Source organism: Apis florea, unplaced genomic scaffold (assembly GCF_048593485.1).
Source record: "Apis florea isolate Af1SG1 unplaced genomic scaffold, ASM4859348v1 contig_3203_pilon, whole genome shotgun sequence".
NCBI classification, from domain to species: domain Eukaryota; kingdom Metazoa; phylum Arthropoda; class Insecta; order Hymenoptera; family Apidae; genus Apis; species Apis florea.
Window position 1 is genome coordinate 9,501,522 of NW_028256723.1, and position 6,620 is coordinate 9,508,141.

The following is a 6,620-nucleotide window of genomic DNA, read 5'->3' on the forward strand; positions in this document are numbered from 1 at the left end:
ATCAATTCCTCCTCACACGCTCCTTTATCAATTCCTCTTCACACGCTTCTTTATCAATTCCCTTCACACGGTCATTTATCAATTCCTCATCACACGCTCCTTTATCAATTCCTCTTCACACGCTCCTTTATCAATTCCCTTTCACACGGTCATTTATCAATTCCCTTTCACACGGTCATTTATCAATTCCTCCTCACACGCTCCTTTATCAATTCCTCTTCACACGATAATTTATCAATTCCCTTTCACACGGTCATTTATCAATTCCTCCTCACACGCTCCTTTATCAATTCCTCTTCACACGATAATTTATCAAATCCTCCTCACACGGTCATTTATCAATTTCTCTTCACACGCTCCTTTATCAATTCCTCTTCACACGCTCCTTTATCAATTCCTCTTCACATGCTTCTTTATCAATTCCTCTTCACACGCTCCTTTATCAGTTCCTCTTCACACGATAATTTATCAATTCCTCTTCACACGATAATTTATCAATTCCTCTTCACACGATAATTTATCAGTTCCTCTTCACACGCTCCTTTATCAATTCCTCTTCACACGATAATTTATCAGTTCCTCTTCACACGATAATTCATCAATTCCTCCTCTCACGGTCATTTATCAATTCCTCCTCACACGCTCCTTTATCAATTCCTCCTCACACGCTCCTTTATCAATTCCTCTTCACACGATAATTTATCAATTCCCTTTCACACGATAATTTATCAATTCCCTTTCACACGGTCATTTATCAATTCCTCTTCACACGCTTTTTTATCAATTCCTCTTCACACGTTCCTTTATCAATTCCTCTTCTCACCCTTCTATATCAATTCCTCCTCACACGGTCATTTATCAATTTCTCCTCACACGCTTCTTTATCAATTCCTCTTCACAAGATAATTTATCAATTCCTCTTTACATGGTCGTTTTTCAATTGCTCTTCACACGGTCGTTTATCAATTCCTTCCTTTCACACGCCAATTCTTTAATTCTACTCAAACGATAATTTTTCAATAACCTGATATAATCTCCCATAATCTAACTTAACCTAACCTAAGAAACATATCCTAACCTATCCTAACCTCACGTAACCTGAAGTAACCTCATCTAACCTATCATCACGTAACATAAAAAATATAACCTAATCACACATAACCACCTATAACCTTAAAAACATAACCTAATCTATACCCACATAACCTAAAAAACATAACTTCACCTGAACTCACCTCACATAACCTAAAAAACATATCCTAACCTATCATGACCTGACGTAACCTAACCTAACCTGACCAAACCTCACCTAACCAAACCTAACCTAACCGAAAAAATATCACTTAATGACATATAACCTCCTATAACCTTAAAAACATAACCTAACCTATACCAACATAACCAAAAAACATAACCTCATCTGACCTAACCTCACATAACCAAAAAAAAGTTTACTAACCTATCCTAACCTCGCGTAACCTAACCTAACCTAACCTAATCTAACCTATCCCCACATAACCTAAAAAACATAACCTAACCTAACCTAACCTCACATAACCTAGAAAACATAACCTCAGATAACCTAACTTAACCTAACCTAACCTAACCTAAAAAATATAACCTAATGTCACATAACCTCTTATAACCCTAAAAACATAACCTAACCCATACCCACATAACCTAAAAAACATAACCTCACCTGACCTAACCTCACATAATCTAAAAAAAGTATCCTAACCTATCCTAACCTCACATAACCTAAAAAACCTAACCTAACCTAACCTAACCTAACCTAACCATACCTAACCTAAAGTAACCTAACCTAACTTAATCTAACCTCACATAACTTCGAAAACCTAACCTAACCTAACCTAACCTACCTAACCTAACCTCACATAACCTAGAAAACATAACCTCAGATAACCTAACCTAACCTAACCTAACCTAACCTAAGAAATCTAACCTAACCTACCTTATCCTCACATAACCTAACCTAACCTAACATAAAAAATATAACTTAATGTCACATAACCTCTTATAACCTTAAAAACATAACCTAACCTATACCCACATAACCTAAAAAACATAACCTCACATAAACTAAAAAAGGTATCCTCACCTATCCTAACCTCACATAACCTAAAAAACGTAACATAACCTAACCTAACCTAACCTCACATAACCTAGAAAACCTAAACTAACCTTACCTAATCTACCTAACCTAACCTCACATAACCTAGAAAACATAACCTCAGGTAACCTAACCTAACCTAACCTAACCTAACCTAAAAAATCTAACCTAACCTACCATAGCCTCACATAACCTAAAGAACTTAAACTATCCTAACCTCAAATAACCTAGCAAGATTAACCTCACCTAACCTAACCTAACCTAACCTAAAAAATATAACCTAAGGTCACATAACCTCCTATAACCTTAAAAACATAACATAACCCATACCCACATAACCTAAAAAACATAACCTCACCTGACCTAACCTCACATAACCTAAAAAAAGTATCCTAACCTCTCCTAACCTGACATAACCTAAAAAACATTAAATGACCTAACCTAACCTAACCTAACCTAACCTAACCATACCTAACCTAAAGTAACCTAATCTACCTAACCTAACCTCACATAAACTAGAAAACATAACCTCATATAACCTAACCTAACCTAACCTAACCTAACCTAAAAAATATAACCTAATGCCACATAACCTCCTAGAACCTTAAAAACATAACCTAACATATACCCACAAAACCTAAAAAACATAACCTCACTTGACCTAACCTCACATAACCTAAAAAAAGTATCCTAACATATCCTAACCTCACATAACCTAAAAAATATTACCTAACCTAACTTAACCTGACCTCACATAACCTAGAAAACCTAACCTAACCTTACCTAACCTACCTAACCTAACCTAAAAAATCTAACCTAATCTACCTTAGCCTCACATAACCTAAAGAACATAACCTATCCTAACCTCAAATAACCTAGCAAGCTTAACCTCACCTAACCTAACCTAACCTAACCTAAAAAATATAACCTAATGTCACATAACCTCCTATAACCTTAAAAACATAACCTAACCCATACCCACATAACCTAAAAAACATAACCTCACCTGACCTAACCTCACATAATCTAAAAAAAGTATCCTAACCTATCCTAACCTCACATAACCTAAAAAACCTAACCTAACCTAACCTAACCTAACCTAACCATACCTAACCTAAAGTAACCTAACCTAACTTAATCTAACCTCACATAACTTCCAAAACCTAACCTAACCTAACCTAACTTACCTAACCTAACCTCACATAACCTAGAAAACATAATCTCAGATAACCTAACCTAACCTAACCTAACCTAACCTAAGAAATCTAACCTAACCTACCTTATCCTCACATAACCTAACCTAACCTAACATAAAAAATATAACTTAATGTCACATAACCTCTTATAACCTTAAAAACATAACCTAACCTATACCCACATAACCTAAAAAACATAACCTCACATAAACTAAAAAAGGTATCCTAACCTATCCTAACCTCACATAACCTAAAAAACCTAACCTAACCTAACCTAACCTAACCTAACCTAACCTAACCTCACATAACCTAGAAAACCTAACCTAACCTTACCTAACCTACCTAACCTAACCTCACATAACCTAGAAAACATAACCTCAGGTAACCTAACCTAACCTAACCTAACCTAACCTAAACAAATCTAACCTAACCTACCATAGCCTCACATAACCTAAAGAACTTAACCTGTCCTAACCTCAAATAACCTAGCAAGATTAACCTCACCTAACCTAACCTAACCTAACCTAAAAAATATAACCTAATGTCACATAACCTCCTATAACCTTAATAACATAACATAACCCATACCCACATAACCTAAAAAACATAACCTCACCTGACCTAACCTCACATAACCTAAAAAAAGTATCCTAACCTCTCCTAACCTGACATAACCTAAAAAACATTAAATGACCTAACCTAACCTAACCTAACCTAACCTAACCATACCTAACCTAAAGTAGCCTAACCTACCTAACCTAACCTCACATAAACTAGAAAACATAACCTCAGATAACCTAACCTAACCTAACCTAACCTAACCTAAAAAATATAACCTAATGCCACATAACCTCCTAGAACCTTAAAAACATAACCTAACATATACCCACAAAACCTAAAAAACATAACCTCACTTGACCTAACCTCACATAACCTAAAAAAAGTATCCTAACATATCCTAACCTCACATAACCTAAAAAATATTACCTAACCTAACTTAACCTGACCTCACATAACCTAGAAAACCTAACCTAACCTTACCTAACCTACCTAACCTAACCTAGAAAATCTAACCTAATCTACCTTAGCCTCACATAACCTAAAGAACATAACCTATCCTAACCTCAAATAACCTAGCAAGCTTAACCTCACCTAACCTAACTTAACCTAACCTAAAAAGATATAACCTAATGTCACATAACCTCCTATAACCTTAAAAACATAACCTAACCCATACCCACATAACCTAAAAAACATAACCTCACCTGACCTAACCTCACATAACCTAGAAAACATAACCTCAAATAACCTAACCTAACGTAACCTAACCTTACCTAAAAAATCTAACCTAACCTACCTTATACTCACATAACCTAAAGAACATAACCTAACCTAACCTCAAATAACCTAGCAAGCTTAACCTCACCTAACCTAACTTAACCTAACCTAAAAAATATAACCTAATGTCACATAACCTCCTATAACCTTAAAAACATAACCTAACCTATACCCACATAACCTAAAAACATAACCTCACTTGACCTAACCTCACATAACCTAAAAAAGGTATCCTAACCTATACTAACCTCACATAAACTAAAAAACCTAACCTAGCCTCACATAACCTAAAAAAATTATCCTAACCTATACTAACCTCACATAACCTAAAAAACCTAACCTAACCTCACCTACCAATACCTAACCTCACATAACCTAGAAGATATAACCTCAGATAACCTAACCTAACCATACTAACCTAACCTAACCTAACCTAACCTAAAAAATCTAACCTAACCTACCTTATCCTCACATAACCTAAAAAACATAACCTATCCTAACGTAACCTAACATAAAAAATATAACCTAATATCACATAACCTCCTATAACCTTAAAAACATAACCTAACCTATACCCTCATAACCTAAAAAACATAACCTCACTTGTCCTAACCTCACATAACCTAAAGAAAGTATCCTAACCTATCCTAACCTCACATAACCTAAAAAACATAACCTAACCTAACCTAACCTAACCTCACATAACCTAGAAAACCTAACCTAACCTTACCTAACCTACCTCACCTAACCTCACATAACCTAGAAAACATAATCTCATATAACCTAACTTAACCTAACTTAACCTAACCTAAAAAATCTAACCTAAACTACCTTATCTTCACATAACCTAAAGAACGTAAACTCACTTGACCTAACCTCACATAACCTAAAAAGAGTATCCTAACCTATCCTAACCTCACATTACCGAGAAAACATAACCTATCCTAACCTAACCTAACCAAACCTAACCATACTTAACCTAAAGTAACCTAACCTACCTAACCTAACGTCACATAAACTAGAAGACATAACCTCAGATAACCTAACCTAACCTATCCTAACCTAACCTAAAAAATATAACCTAATGCCACATAACCTCCTATAACCTTAAAAACATAACCTAACCTAGATCCACATAACCTGAAAAAAATAACCTCACTTGACCTAACCTCACATAACCTAAAAAACATATCCTAACCTATACTAACCTCAAATAACCTAAAAAACCTAACCTAACCTAACCTAACCTAACATCACAACCTCCTATAACCTTAAAAACATAACATAACCTATACCCACATAACCTAAAAAACATAACCTCACCTGACCAAACATCACATAACCTAAAAAAAGTATCCTAACCTAACCTAACCTCACATAACCTAAAAAACCTAACCTAACCTAACCTAACCTAACTTAACCTAACCTAACCTAACCTAAAAAATCTAACCTAACCTACCTTATCCTCACATAACCTAAAGAACATAACCTAACCTAACCTCAAATAACCTAGCAAGCTTAACCTCACCTAACCTAACCTAACCTAACCTAAAAAATATAACCTAATGTCACATAACCTCCTATAACCTTAAAAATATTACCTAACCTATACCCACATAACCTAAAAAATATAACCTCCCCTGACCTAACCTCACATAACCTAAAAAAGTATCCTAACCTATCCTAACCTGACAACCTAAAAAACATAACCTAACCTAACCTAACCTAACCTAACCTAACCTAACCATACCTAACCTAAAGTAACCTAACCTATCCTAACCTAACCCCACATAAACTAGAAAACATAACCTCATATAACCTAACCTAACCTAACCTAACCTAACCTAAAAAATATTACCTAATGTCACATAACCTCCTATAACCTTAAAAACATAACCTAACCTATACCCACATAACCTAAAAAACATAACCTCACTTGACCTAACCTCACATAA